We start from the raw sequence: 14,453 nt of genomic DNA, 5'->3' as shown, positions 1-14,453 counted from the left end.
AATGGTACTAACAAATGTAAAATTTACATATTGGGCTACTTTCCCATATTTTTAATAAACTACAGAAATGACAATTGAAACCACATTTTTAGGGGATGTTGTCAATAGATAACTGATTTTTCATAAAACTTTTGTCAAAATCGAATCTTTTCTAATTTAAAATGTTTCCATTTCAACTTCTTCAATGCGGATGAGACAGCATTGATAGCCAAAATTAAAAGAATATTCACATCTTGATTTGGTCCCCATTTGTCTTGAACTTTTTTTAACTGACGCCTCTCCCCCTTGGGTAACAATTTGGTGCTTAGCCCATTTTGTCCATTCTCTACAAAAACCTTATTTTTTCCATTTGACAATGACTATTGCCACAATTTCCAATCATTGTTTTGTTTGCTTATTTTGTCCGTGATTGTCATCGCTCATGCCCCAAATCCGCTGCATTCCTCCATTATCAACAAAGATGGACCTAATTTTGAATTTTGCTTACTTCGTTGCCGGTGGATAATTTTTCGAAGGCGTTAAATTAATTTTTTCACTTTTTTATTTTATTTTCGGAATCGATTTAAAACAGGCTGACAATGACATTTGTTGGATACCTTGTCAACTGAAAAAATGTCCTACATCAAATTTGCTATGGGTAGGTAAAAGTAGGAAGACTCGAAACAAATAGAATCTGTATTTGCGATTAATCATTTAATAACAACTTGAAGGTATAAAATTAAGGACTACGTGGTGTTATTTTCACATGTTTTTGATAAACTTCCGAAAGTGTCCACAAAATCACAATTTTTGGGTACGACGTCAAAGGAGAAATGATTCTAAACCAAATTTCACTATTGGTCAACAAACAAAAGAAAATTTTAAGTAGCATAAATCATCGCGAAAGTGGCACTAACAAATTTAAATTTTACGTATTGGACTATTTTGCCATGTTTGAGAATATGTTACCGAAATTACTAATAATGATTCTATATAAAATTTTATTGTGGGTCAGCGAACAAGAAAATTCTGTATATATCACGAATAATAGTGAAAGCAGCAATAACAAATTTAAAAATGTTAAATGGTTATAATTATTGAAGTTTGGGTTTATATAAACGTGAACAATAAATTTAACCAAAAACTACCATTATGGTTCCAGTTAGAGGGTCGGCAAAAATGGAGAAAATCTTCTTCAGCGAATTCGACTATAGGTCATCGAACAAAAGAAACGTATAAGTGTCCCAATGGGAGCCGATCCAATGCTATTAGAACTATTGGGATTTCTTCTTTGTAAATATCGAATCTTCTTTAACTTAGAATGGTTTTCTTTGAAATTCTTCAATGCGGCCCCAAATCCGCCATATCTCAAAAATTTCGCGTTCTGTTATAATAGGTGTAATTTGCTGAATTTTAGTATCTGCTTTGCATGATTTCAACAATTACTTCTAAATTATACTTATTCAATTTTTTTCTTCAGCAATGACAACCATTGACAGCCAGCTTATACGGGAACGACAAATCGCAATCGCAATCATTTTCTAGCATTGCCCATCCTATACTGATTGAATTGTTACAGTTTTCCGCGTCTAACTGTTTTCTTAACGGCAAATCAAGAGACCGAAAGATTTTCGTCCGATTCAAGGCTAAAGAAATTGAAAAATGTTTGGGCTCAAAACAAATAACAAAGCCGGACCTAATTATGAAATTTGTCAACTTCAATGCCGATTGATAATTTTTCGAAGGCGTTAAATTTATTTTTTTTAATTTTTTTGATTTTTTTTTTTTTGATTTTTGGAATTGTTTTGAAACAGTCCGACGACAATTTCTGGAAAACTTGTCAACGGAAGAAATTTCATATATCAAATTTACTGTGGGCCTGTGAAAATAGTAAGTCTCTAGACTGGATATATCAACGAAAATTAGCCCTCAGGGTCAGGGTATTTGGATTTAAGTTAATATAGCCTGAATACCACATTTTAGGGATAAGATGCCAATGGGAGAAATTTTCTACCTCAAATTTTCTATGGGTAAGTGTAAATTGGGAGTCTCAAGACATGATATATGTCACGAGAATATCGCTTTTTATACGATATATACAAAAATTAAACTTTTATATTGTTATTTTCATCCATTCTTCATTAAGTACCAAAATGACCCTTAAAGCCACATTTTTGACCAGTGATGGCAAATGATAAATTGTCCTACACAACATTTTGCTCTGGGTCACCAAACAAATGAAATCTGTATATATGATATATTATAGTGAAAAAATCAATAACAAATTTAATATATAAGAATAAGGAATATGTCATGTAATTTTCACATGTTAAAGAAATAATTCAACACTAAATTTCACGATGGGTCAGCGAGCAAACAAAATCTTTAGATAACATGGATCATCGTGAAAATGGCACTAACCGATTTTAAGTTTACATATTGGGCTATTTTCCATATTTTTTAATAAACAACCGAAATGACTATTGAAACCACATTTTGGGGGATGATGCCAATAGATAAATGATTCTATATAAAATTTTACTATGGGTCCGCGAACTAAAAAAATGTCTTCCGTAAGGGCAACATCTTGGATAACAAATTGGTGCTTTAGCCCATTCTTTTGTCACATCTTGCCTTTCTTTACAAAAGCCGTATTTTTTCCATCTGACGATCTATATCAAATGATTTTTTGTTATTCCCCAAATCCGCAGTATTCCTCCATTAAAAAACTTATTTTATATCATTCTTAACATTTTATATCATCTGCTTGGTATGATTCCCACAATTGTTTAAACATTTTATTTATTCAATTTTTTCTTCAGCAACGACAGCCTTGACAGCCAACTTTTACGGGAGCCACAAACCGCGAAATATTCTATCATTTTTTAGCCTTGTCCATCCCATAATGATTGAATTGTTACAATTGTTCGCACCTAACTGTATTTTTAACGGCAAATCAAGAGCTCGAAAGATTTACGTCCGTTTCATAGCTAAAGAAATTGAAAAATGTTTGGTCTCAAAATAAATAACAAAGCCGGACCAAATTTTGAATTTTGCTAACTTTGTTGCCGTTAGATAATTTTTTGAAGGCGCTATGTTTATTTGTTAATTTCTTGTATTTTTTTTTGTTTAGGAATTGTTTTAAAAAATCTGACGACGACATTTTTTTTGATATCTTGTAAACGGAAGAAATATCATACATCAAGTTTGCAATGGGCCTGTGAAAATAGAAAGTTTCTGGACAGGATATATACCACGAAAATTACCACTCATGCTCAGTAATACTCTTTTTTGCAACTGTTTCCTTCGATTTTATATGGATTTGATTCATTATAGTCTGAATACCTCATTTTTGGGATATGATGTCGATGGAAGAAATTTTCTACATGAAATTTGCTAAGGATAATTTATTTACAACGGATCTATAGTTAGTTATTTCCACTAACTAAAGATCCAATGTAAATATGGGATATATCGGTCCACTCCTTCTGGTACCTCCCACACAAAGGCTCAAAATTTTGAATAACTGTGAAGCTCATAACAAGCGAAATTGACATCCGATTCCATTCTATACTAGCATATTGATTTAGCTCCCATACAAAATGGACAATATTGGCACATTCCTTTGAATAATCATATCAGAAGTCAAAATATTTTTATACCCTCCACCTTGGAAAGGAGGGTATATTAACTTTGTCATTCCGTTTGTAACATCCCTAAATATTCGTTTTAGACCCCATAAAGTATATATATTCATAATCAGCATAAAATTCTAAGTCGATTTAACGATGTCCGTCTGTCTGTCTGTCTGTTGAAATCACGATATTTTAACAGAGCTAAATTTAACAGAGCTATTTGCATTGTGTCTAGGATGGTTGGTATTGAAAATGAGATATATCGGTCCACGTTCTGGTATAGTCCCCATATAACGGTACCTCCCGATATTCGGTATTTTGGTGATTTATGCCACATTTTTTCACGGATTTGTCTTAAAATTGGTATTTGTAGGTCATAGCGGGTCCCTGAGCGTGTGGCAAAACATTGCATGTATAGGTCCACGCTGTGGTATAGCCCCCATATAAAGGTACCTCCCGATATTTAGTATTTTAGTTTTTTTCCCACATTTTTTCACGGATTTGTCTGAAAATCGGTATTTGTTGGTCATAATGGGTTCCAGCTCCGGTGGCGATATTTATTATTTTAGTAGATATTTAGTATTTTAGTTTTTTTTACCACATTTTTTCACCGATTTGTCTACAAATTGGTATTTGTGGGTCATAATGGTTTCCAGCTCCGGTGGCGGAACATTGCATGTATGGGTCCATAATTTGGTATAGTCCCCATATAACGGTACCTCCTGATATTCGGTATTTTGATGATTTATGCCACATTTTTTCACGGATTTGTCTTAAAATTGGTATTTGTAGGTCATAGCGGGTCCCTGAGCGTGTGGCAAAACATTGCATGTATAGGTCCACGCTGTGGTATAGCCCCCATATAAAGGTACCTCCCGATATTTAGTATTTTAGTTTTTTTCCCACATTTTTTCACGGATTTGTCTGAAAATCGGTATTTGTTGGTCATAATGGGTTCCAGCTCCGGTGGCGAAACATTGTAATTATAGGTCCACGTTTTGGTATAGCCCCCATATAACGGTACCTCCCCATAATCGGCATTTTAATGGTTTTTGCCACATTTCTTCTAATGTTTCTTTTACCCTAAGGTGGAGGGTATTAAAAGTTTGGCCCGGCCGAACTTAATGTTTTTTTACTTGTTAAATAATCAAACATTGGCTGAGGGTATACATCTGTCGGCAAAACCGACCGATACTTTTTTACTTGTATGCAATATATTTGTTATTTCATTTTTGCGATAATATACCGTATATACAGATTTCATTTTTTTGGTGACCCATAGTAAAATTTTGTGTACAACAATTTCTCTTTTGTGGAATTCAGTCTATAATGAATCAAATCCAAATTAAGGGAAATAATTACAAAAAACATTATTACTGACTTTGAGCGGAAACTTCCGTGGTATATATTCTGTCTGGAGACTTCCTATTTTTACAGGCCCATAGCAAATTTGTTGAAGGAAATGTCTTCCCCGGACAATATATCCAAAAAAGTCGATGGCGGGCAGTTTTGACTGTCAATTCCAAAAACCATAGCAGAAGAATACAGGTAGATGCATCAATGCTTGGGTGCCTTGATATGTCAATAAAATTCAAAAGTTTTTTCAAATATAAGAAGATTTTTATATGTTTTCTTATACTACGACATTCGAAGGCTATTATATTATATAATTCGCGTTTTTCAACAATTTTTACAAATTTAAATAATTTTTCATTCAACATTTTAAATTACAAAATTGGTTTGACAGTTCATTGTCTCAGCAGCTGTGTCGACGCGTCTACCTATTATATTCTTCTACCGTGCCAAAAACCAAAAAAAAAATCAAAAGATTAACAATAAATTTAACGCCTTCGAAAAATTATCCAACGGCAATGAAGTTAGCAAAATTCAAAATTAGGTCCGGCTTCGTTATTTATTTTGAGCCCAAACATTTTTCAATTTCTTTAGCTATGAAACGGACGTAAATCTTTCGAGCTCTTGATTTGCCGTTAAGAAAATAATTAGGAGCAGAAAATTTTAACAATTCAATCAGTATAAGATGGGCAATGCTAGACAATGATGAAATATTTCGCAATTTGTGGCTCTCGTTAAAGTTGGCTGTCAATGACTGTCATTGCTGAAGAAACAAATAAATAAATAAAATTTTCAAACAATTGTGGGAATCATACAAAACAAATGATATAAAATGTTAATAGATCAAGAATGATTTAACAAAAATGTTGGTAATTGAGGAATACTGCGGATTTGGGTCAAGAAGGATGACATTCGCGGACTAAATAAAAAAATCTTTGGAAATTGAGGCAGAAGTCATTTTCAAATGGAGAAAAATAAGTTTTTATTTGAGAACGGAAAAATATCACACAACATAATGGGTTAAATCACAAAATTAGCTGCAAAGATGTTGCCCTTCACAGAAATGACACCAGAATACAAGAAATTTAATTTAGAAATAATCAGAAATAATATTTCAAGTTAGAGAAGGTTCGATTTTGACAAATTAAGAAATCCCAAAATTCAAATGACCATGCGTCTTCTCCCGTTGAACATTGCCAATTTAGGGCACTTACAGATTCCTTTTGTTTGATGACCAATAGTGGAATTTCCTGAAGAAGATTTTCTGCATTGGTGCCAACCCTCCTACTGGAAATATAATGGTAGATGTAGGTTCCAGTTAAATGTCCACGTTCATATTAACATAAATTTTTGTTTTAAATTCATTAGTGAAGTTTTCACGATGATCCATGATAGCTATAAATGTATTTTGCTCGCTGACCTACGATAAAATTTTATATAGAATCATTTGTCCCTAGACACCAACCATCCCCCAAAAATGTGGTTGCAATAGTCATTTCGGTAGTTTATTAAAAAATATTTTCATGATGATCCATGATATCAACAGTTTTCTTTGAAATTTGGTTTAGAATCATTTCTCCATTGACGTCGTACCCAAAAATTGGTCATGGTGAAAATGGAATGGCACTAACAAACTAAAAATTTACATATTGAACTATGTTCCAATATTTTTAAATTAACAATCGACATCACATTTTTGGGGTATTGTGTCAATGGAAAAATGATTCTATATAAAATTTTACAATGGGTCAGCGAACAAAAGAAATCTGTAGATATCATGGATCATCGTGAAAACTTCACTAACACATCTTGAACATTTCAAATAGTTATATTATTGAAGTTTGAGTTTGTATAAACGTGAACATTAAACTGGAGTCAAAATCTACCATTAAGTTTCTAATAGGAGAGTTGGCACAAATGCAGAAAATCTTCTTCAGCAAATTCCACTATTGGCCATTAAACAAAATAAATCAGTAAGTGCCCTAAATGGGAAATGTTCAACGGGACCAGACGCAATGTCTTTTGAAGTTTGGGATTTCTTAATTTGTTTAAATCGAACCTTCTCTAATTTAAAATGTTTTCCTTTCAACTACTCCAATGCGGGAGAGACTGATTTGATTTGGTTTACCATTTGCCTTGAACTTTTCTTTCAATTGACACCTGCATTCAATATTTAATGATTATTTCTAGATTAAATTTCCTGGTCCTGGTGTCATTTCTTCATAGGGTAGCTAATTGGTCTTGTAGCCCATTCTTCTGCGTCCTATTTTGCCGTTTTCTAAAGAGCCTTATTTTTCCATTTAATAATTTCCAACGATTGTTTGCTTGTTAATTTTTCCGCGAATGTCAGCCTTCATGCCCCATATCTGCAGTATTACACCATTATCAACAATTTTGTTAAATCATTCTTATTTCTGTTTACTTTTCATGGTATCTGTTTTATAAGATTCCAACAATTTTTTTAAAATTATGTTTCTTCAATTTTTTTCTTCAGCAATGACAGTCATTGACAGCAAGCTTATACGGGAACCACAAATCGCGAAATATTCCATCATTTTCTAGCATTGCCCATCCCATACTGATTGAATTGTTACATTTTTCCGCTCTTAATTGTTTTCTTCACGGTAAGTCAAGAGCCCGAAAGATTTACGTCCGTTTCATAGCTAAAGAAATTGAAAAATGTTTGGGCTCAACATAAATAACAAAGCCGGACCTAATTTTGAATTTTGCTAATTTCGTTGCCGGTAAATAATTTTTCGAAGGCGTTTAATTTTTTTTATAATATTTTTATTTTTTTTTATTTTTTTGATTTTTGGAATTGATTTGAAGCAGTCCGTCAACGACATTTTTCGGATATCTTGTCAACGGAAGAAATTTCCCACATCAAATTTGCTACGGGTAGATGAAAATATGAAGTCTCCAGACAGGATATATACCACGAAGGTCAGTAATTCTTTTTGCAATTTTCTCCTTCGTTTTTATTTGGATCTGATTTAATATAGACTGAGTACCACATTTTTGGGATATGATGACAATGGAAGAAATATTCTACGTCAAATTTTCAATGGGTAAGTGAAAAGTGGAAGTCTCCCGATCACAAAAATCCTGGTTTTAATATGATATATACAAAAACTAAATATTGGTGTTGTTTTCGACCAGTGATGCTAATGGAGAAATTGTTTTGCACAAAATTTGAGTATGGGTAATCAAACAAATAAAATCTTTTTAACGATATATCATCGCGAAAAATTCAATAACAGATTTAATATATAAAACAATTAAAAAGTGTCGGTCGTTTTTTCCGACAGATGCCAATATTCGATTATTTAAAAATATTTTGACTTTTGTTATGATTATTTAAACGCTTGACAATATTTAGATATAGCAAAATTTTGAGCCTTTGTGCGGGAGGTACCAAAAGGAGCGGACCGATATATCCCATCTTCACAACATAGGTGTGAAATATAAAGAGAACTTGATGCTTATTTCGGATTTTATAAACGTTTTGGTTATTCAAAACTTTGACAATTTGTGGGGGAGGACCAGAAGGATCCTGTGTTGGTAGAAATATTCAGATGTGCCAAATCTAAATGGAATCGGATGTTAATTTCGCGTTTTATAAGCTTAATGGATATTCAAAATTTTGACCCTTTGTGGGAGAGGCACTTGATGGAGTGGACCGACATTATCCATTTTTGCACTTGGCGTAGAACTGACACAAATGTTAGGATTTGCAAAGTTGGAGCAAAATCGGATTATCTTCTGCCTTTCAGTGCAGAAAATATGTTTTTTTGAAAATTTCGAGATTATGTGTGGGAGATATCAGAGGGAGTAGACCAGTATATTTTATTTATACACCAGACCTTGGGTTCATAAAAGTTGTGAGATGTGTAAAATTTGAAGACAATCGGACTTTTACATCACATTTTATAAGAGTTGAAATTATTCAAAATTTTGACCCTTTTGTGGGGGAGGTACCTGATGGAGTGGACCGATATTGTAGATTTTCGCACCTGAATTAGCACTGATAAAAATATTAGGATTCGCAAAGTAGGTGCAAAATCGGATTATCTTTTCTCTTTCAGTTCAAAAAATATTTTCTTTGAAAATTTTGACATTTTGTGTGGGAGGTACCAGAAGGAGTGGATCGATATTGTTCATCTCCGAACTCGATCTAAGTTTGACAATAATATTGCGATGAACCAACATTGGATCAAATCGTATACTCTTTTCGAGAGTTATCGTGCGCACCAACCAGCCAGACAGACAGGCTGACGGACATCGCTAGATCGACTCCAAATGTCCTGAAACGGATTTGGTCCAAAAAGACCTAGGGTTTAAAACCGTTATTTCGATGAGGCATGTTTTGACCGTATCAAATGATATATACCCTCTGTAGCCATAGGCTGAGGGTATAAAAATCTGCATCATCTGCAAATGCATCATCGTGAAAATGGTACTAACAAATGTAAAATTTACATATTGGGCTACTTTCCCATATTTTTAATAAACTACAGAAATGACAATTGAAACCACATTTTTAGGGGATGTTGTCAATAGATAACTGATTTTTCATAAAACTTTTGTCAAAATCGAATCTTTTCTAATTTAAAATGTTTCCATTTCAACTTCTTCAATGCGGATGAGACAGCATTGATAGCCAAAATTAAAAGAATATTCACATCTTGATTTGGTCCCCATTTGTCTTGAACTTTTTTTAACTGACGCCTCTCCCCCTTGGGTAACAATTTGGTGCTTAGCCCATTTTGTCCGTTCTCTACAAAAACCTTATTTTTTCCATTTGACAATGACTATTGCCACAATTTCCAATCATTGTTTTGTTTGCTTATTTTGTCCGTGATTGTCATCGCTCATGCCCCAAATCCGCTGCATTCCTCCATTATCAACAAAGATGGACCTAATTTTGAATTTTGCTTACTTCGTTGCCGGTGGATAATTTTTCGAAGGCGTTAAATTAATTTTTTCACTTTTTTATTTTATTTTCGGAATCGATTTAAAACAGGCTGACAATGACATTTGTTGGATACCTTGTCAACTGAAAAAATGTCCTACATCAAATTTGCTATGGGTAGGTAAAAGTAGGAAGACTCGAAACAAATAGAATCTGTATTTGCGATTAATCATTTAATAACAACTTGAAGGTATAAAATTAAGGACTACGTGGTGTTATTTTCACATGTTTTTGATAAACTTCCGAAAGTGTCCACAAAATCACAATTTTTGGGTACGACGTCAAAGGAGAAATGATTCTAAACCAAATTTCACTATTGGTCAACAAACAAAAGAAAATTTTAAGTAGCATAAATCATCGCGAAAGTGGCACTAACAAATTTAAATTTTACGTATTGGACTATTTTGCCATGTTTGAGAATATGTTACCGAAATTACTAATAATGATTCTATATAAAATTTTATTGTGGGTCAGCGAACAAGAAAATTCTGTATATATCACGAATAATAGTGAAAGCAGCAATAACAAATTTAAAAATGTTAAATGGTTATAATTATTGAAGTTTGGGTTTATATAAACGTGAACAATAAATTGTAACCAAAAACTACCATTATGGTTCCAGTTAGAGGGTCGGCAAAAATGGAGAAAATCTTCTTCAGCGAATTCGACTATAGGTCATCGAACAAAAGAAACGTATAAGTGTCCCAATGGGAGCCGATCCAATGCTATTAGAACTATTGGGATTTCTTCTTTGTAAATATCGAATCTTCTTTAACTTAGAATGGTTTTCTTTGAAATTCTTCAATGCGGCCCCAAATCCGCCATATCTCAAAAATTTCGCGTTCTGTTATAATAGGTGTAATTTGCTGAATTTTAGTATCTGCTTTGCATGATTTCAACAATTACTTCTAAATTATACTTATTCAATTTTTTTCTTCAGCAATGACAACCATTGACAGCCAGCTTATACGGGAACGACAAATCGCAATCGCAATCATTTTCTAGCATTGCCCATCCTATACTGATTGAATTGTTACAGTTTTCCGCGTCTAATTGTTTTCTTAACGGCAAATCAAGAGACCGAAAGATTTACGTCCGATTCAAGGCTAAAGAAATTGAAAAATGTTTGGGCTCAAAACAAATAACAAAGCCGGACCTAATTATGAAATTTGTCAACTTCAATGGCGATTGATAATTTTTCGAAGGCGTTAAATTTATTTTTTTTAATTTTTTTGATTTTTTTTTTTTGATTTTTGGAATTGTTTTGAAACAGTCCGACGACAATTTCTGGAAAACTTGTCAACGGAAGAAATTTCATATATCAAATTTACTGTGGGCCTGTGAAAATAGTAAGTCTCTAGACTGGATATATACCACGAAAATTAGCCCTCAGGGTCAGGGTATTTGGATTTAAGTTAATATAGCCTGAATACCACATTTTAGGGATAAGATGCCAATGGGAGAAATTTTCTACCTCAAATTTTCTATGGGTAAGTGTAAATTGGTAGTCTCTAGACATGATATATGTCACGAGAATATCGCTTTTTATACGATATATACAAAAATTAAACTTTTATATTGTTATTTTCATCCATTCTTCATTAAGTACCAAAATGACCCTTAAAGCCACATTTTTGACCAGTGATGGCAAATGATAAATTGTCCTACACAACATTTTGCTCTGGGTCACCAAACAAATGAAATCTGTATATATGATATATTATAGTGAAAAAATCAATAACAAATTTAATATATAAGAATAAGGAATATGTCATGTAATTTTCACATGTTAAAGAAATAATTCAACACTAAATTTCACGATGGGTCAGCGAGCAAACAAAATCTTTAGATAACATGGATCATCGTGAAAATGGCACTAACCGATTTTAAGTTTACATATTGGGCTATTTTCCATATTTTTTTAATAAACAACCGAAATGACTATTGAAACCACATTTTGGGGGATGATGCCAATAGATAAATGATTCTATATAAAATTTTACTATGGGTCCGCGAACTAAAAAAATGTCTTCCGTAAGGGCAACATCTTGGATAACAAATTGGTGCTTTAGCCCATTCTTTTGTCACATCTTGCCTTTCTTTACAAAAGCCGTATTTTTTCCATCTGACGATCTATATCAAATGATTTTTTGTTATTCCCCAAATCCGCAGTATTCCTCCATTAAAAAACTTATTTTATATCATTCTTAACATTTTATATCATCTGCTTGGTATGATTCCTACAATTGTTTAAACATTTTATTTATTCAATTTTTTCTTCAGCAATGACAACCTTTGACGGCCAACTTTTACGGGAGCCACAAACCGCGAAATATTCTATCATTTTTTAGCCTTGTCCATCCCATAATGATTGAATTGTTACAATTGTTCGCACCCAACTGTATTTTTAACGGCAAATCAAGAGCTCGAAAGATTTACGTCCGTTTCATAGCTAAAGAAATTGAAAAATGTTTGGGCTCAAAATAAATAACAAAGCCGGACCAAATTTTGAATTTTGCTAACTTCGTTGCCGTTAGATAATTTTTTGAAGGCGCTATGTTTATTTGTTAATTTCTTGTATTTTTTTTTAGTTTTGGAATTGTTTTAAAAATTCTGACGACGACATTTTTTTGATATCTTGTAAACGGAAGAAATATCATACATCAAGTTTGCTATGGGCCTGTGAAAATAGAAAGTTTCTGGACAGGATATATACCACGAAAATTACCACTCATGCTCAGTAATACTCTTTTTTGCAATTGTTTCCTTCGATTTTATATGGATTTGATTCATTATAGTCTGAATACCTCATTTTTGGGATATGATGTCGATGGAAGAAATTTTCTACATGAAATTTGCTAAGGATAAGTGAAAATTGAAAACCTCTAGACATGATATACATCACGAAAATCCAGCTTTTAATGTGATATATACAAAAACTAAATATTTATGGTTTAAATTTAATCCAATCTCGATTAAGTGCCAAAATGACCCATAAAGCGATGGCAAAGGAGAAATTATTGTACACAAAATTTTATTATAGGTCACCAAACAAATGAAATCTGTATATACGATATATTATCGTGAAAATGTAATAACAAATTTGTAATATAAAATTAAGATTATGTGGTGTTATTTAAACATGTACTCAATAAATTTCAAAAATTGCCCACAAAATCCACAATTTTTGGGTACGACGTGAAAGGCGAAATGATTCTAAACCAAATTTCAATATGAGACGACGAACAAAATAAATCTGCTGATATCATGGATCATCGTGAAAATGGCGCTAACCAATTTAAAATTTACATATTGCACTGTTTTCTCATACTTTTTAATAAACTACCGAAATCACCATTGAAACCACATTTTTAGGGGATGATGTCAATGGAAAAATTTTTCTATAAAACATTTTATCGTTGGTCAGCGAACAAGAAAAATCTGCATATATCACAGATCAAAGAGAAAACGGAACAAACAAATTTAAAATTTTTTATTATTGAATTTTGGATTTATATGAACGTGTAAATTAAATTAGAGCCGAAGTCTACCATTATTGTTCCAGTTAGAGGGTTAGCAAAGATGGAGAAAATCTTCTACAGCAAATTCCACCATGGTTCATAGAACAAAAGAAATATGTAAGTGTCCAAGTGGGAGCCGACCCAATGCCATTGGAACTATTTGTCAATATCGAATCTTCTTTAACTTAGAATGGTTTTCTTTCAACTTCTTCAATGCGGGAAAGACGGGTTTGATAGCCAAAGTTAGTAGGGTATTCACATCCTGATTTGAGTCACCATTTCCTTTGAACTGATTCCATTTGTCAATATTCAATGAATCTTCTTAGATTAAATTTGTTGTGTTCACGTAGCATTTCTATAAAAGGTGACATCCTTGTGAAGCTAACATTAGCTTATTTCTATTTTGTTGTGTCATATGACAATGACATATTCCTCAATTTCCAATGAGTTTTTGTTTGCTTATTTCGCCCAAGAATGTCATCCCTCAGGCACCAAATCTTACATATTCCAGCATTTTCGCCACGTTAAATCAATCATTTTATGGAATCTGTTTTGAACGATTCCAACAATTATTTGAAAATTGTATCTATTCAGTTTTTTTAGCAATTACAACCACTGACAGCCAGCTTATACGGGAGCCACAAATCGCGAAATATTTCATAATTTTTGGCTTAACTCTAGTTTAGTAAAAACTCTTCAATTTTTTCGAAATTTTTTTCAGTGGTAGGTATTTTAACCATGATCCCGGGAAACTATTTTTTTCTTGGGGGACGGACCTGGGACCCAAGATTTTTGACCCGAAAGTCCGGATTCGAGACCCCGACTAGACCCGGATCTACTTACCCGATATAGACAATATCGGTATCGTTGGAAAGCTTATGAAAATACCTATCCAACAAGTGGTCACATGATGGGGTAAGATCTTACGATTCGGAAGTTATAGTCAAATTATCGATTTTTTGGACCCGGATTTTTTATAAAACCCCCAAAAAG

At 32.9% G+C, this 14,453-nt stretch overlaps 3 long non-coding RNA genes across 4 annotated transcripts; 2 read left to right on the top strand and 1 right to left on the bottom strand.

Annotated features, from left to right (window-relative positions):
* Positions 1 to 1,880: 1,880 nt before the first annotated feature.
* Positions 1,881 to 3,552, top strand: LOC131801683 (uncharacterized). Its single transcript, XR_009341898.1, has 3 exons — positions 1,881 to 2,009; positions 2,126 to 3,257; positions 3,316 to 3,552. It is a non-coding gene; the product is annotated as an uncharacterized LOC131801683 (long non-coding RNA).
* Positions 3,553 to 6,191: 2,639 nt separating this feature from the next.
* Positions 6,192 to 12,862, top strand: LOC131801586 (uncharacterized). 2 transcript variants are annotated; one of them, XR_009341867.1, is made up of 5 exons: positions 6,192 to 7,711; positions 7,800 to 7,910; positions 7,970 to 8,035; positions 12,591 to 12,679; positions 12,738 to 12,861. It is a non-coding gene; the product is annotated as an uncharacterized LOC131801586 (long non-coding RNA). The 2 variants fall into 2 exon arrangements; XR_009341868.1 differs by lacking the exon at positions 6,192 to 7,711 and having other exon boundaries at positions 7,758 to 7,910; positions 12,738 to 12,862.
* On the bottom strand, positions 9,437 to 11,836 carry LOC131801587 (uncharacterized). The gene is made up of 2 exons (XR_009341869.1): positions 10,859 to 11,836; positions 9,437 to 10,783 (listed from the first exon to the last, which is right to left on the bottom strand). It is a non-coding gene; the product is annotated as an uncharacterized LOC131801587 (long non-coding RNA).
* Positions 12,863 to 14,453: the final 1,591 nt, after the last annotated feature.

The sequence above is a fragment of the Musca domestica genome, unplaced genomic scaffold (assembly GCF_030504385.1).
Source record: "Musca domestica strain aabys unplaced genomic scaffold, Musca_domestica.polishedcontigs.V.1.1 17, whole genome shotgun sequence".
Lineage (NCBI taxonomy): Eukaryota > Metazoa > Arthropoda > Insecta > Diptera > Muscidae > Musca > Musca domestica.
Note: the sequence above shows the minus strand (reverse complement) of the source record. Positions and strands in the feature narration are given on the sequence as shown.